Source organism: Scyliorhinus canicula, unplaced genomic scaffold (assembly GCF_902713615.1).
Source record: "Scyliorhinus canicula unplaced genomic scaffold, sScyCan1.1, whole genome shotgun sequence".
NCBI classification, from domain to species: domain Eukaryota; kingdom Metazoa; phylum Chordata; class Chondrichthyes; order Carcharhiniformes; family Scyliorhinidae; genus Scyliorhinus; species Scyliorhinus canicula.
In genome coordinates this window covers 4,105,819-4,106,937 of record NW_024055654.1, presented here as the reverse complement: position 1 = coordinate 4,106,937, position 1,119 = coordinate 4,105,819, and the positions used below count along the sequence as shown (strand labels likewise).

Genomic DNA, 1,119 nt, shown 5'->3' with positions numbered 1-1,119 from the left:
TGTTTCAAACACGAGCTTTCGGAGCGCAGCTCCTTCCTCAGGTGAATCACAAAACAGAATCATTTAACCTGGTGTTGTAAGACTTCTTACTGTGCTCACCCTAGTCCAACGCCGGCATCTCCACATCATGGCCAGAGATACTGCTCGACCCGGCCCGGTTATGTAGATCTTTGGGCTTTTTTTCTGAGGGATTCTTCTCCAGAGACCGCTGAGATAGGCCCCTTGAAGATTTTAAGACCGATGTGGTTGGATTCTCAACTGAAAAGGTAATCAAAGGTTATCCGGGGTCGGTGAAATGTGAATCTGAGGTCATGTTCGCATCTGTCACGAACTTATTGAATGTTGGAGAAGGCTCAAGGGGATGAATAGCCAACTCCTGCTCAACATTCGTCTGTCAGCAGGTCCGTGAGGAGGTGTCACAATCTCCTGAGTTATCGGGGGAGACACAGCATCGTTGAGCTATTCCCCAGCTCGGCGCCATGAAGGATATTGCAGCGATAGAGGCAACTCCATGCCGCAGCCGGTGCACGGTACGTGTTATCAGAACAGGAAAATCGCTTATTGTCACGAGTCGGCTTCAAATAAAGTTCCTCTGAAAATCCCCTAGTCGTCACATTCCGGCGCCTGTTCGGGGAGGCTGTTACGGGAATCGAACCGTGCTGCTGGCCTGCTTGGTCTGCTTTCAAAGCCAGCGATTTAGCCCTGTCCGAAACAGCCCCTAAAAACATATCATCCAGGAGTGGAACAACAATTCGTCTCTGGGTGGGATCGAACCACCAACCTTTCGGCTAACAGCCGAACGCGCTAACCGATTGCGCCACGGAGACGACAACAACAGGATCACAACTCTGTGCATTTCAACAGTGACAGCCAATTCTCTGATTGCCAGGGACCGAATGAGAATGCTGGCAATATTGGTCCCCTGAGGCAGTGCGGAAAATATCTGGAAGGACCGTACACATGGTCCCGCGGGCATGGACATTTGTGAGACGTGGAATCATCACAGGCCCGTGGATTTTACAGAACTCACTTGGACAGCACCACACTTTCTTTGAAACACGTCCCTTATCTGGGAACCTCCATAACAGAAAGCAGGAAGTGTCAACATAGATTTGATGT

General features: G+C 50.1%; 1 non-coding gene across 1 annotated transcript; it reads right to left on the bottom strand.

The window, feature by feature from the left end:
* Window positions 1-753: 753 nt before the first annotated feature.
* trnan-guu lies at window positions 754-827 on the bottom strand. Its single transcript has one exon. It is a non-coding gene; the product is annotated as a tRNA-Asn (tRNA).
* Between the last annotated feature and the right edge of the window lie 292 nt (window positions 828-1,119).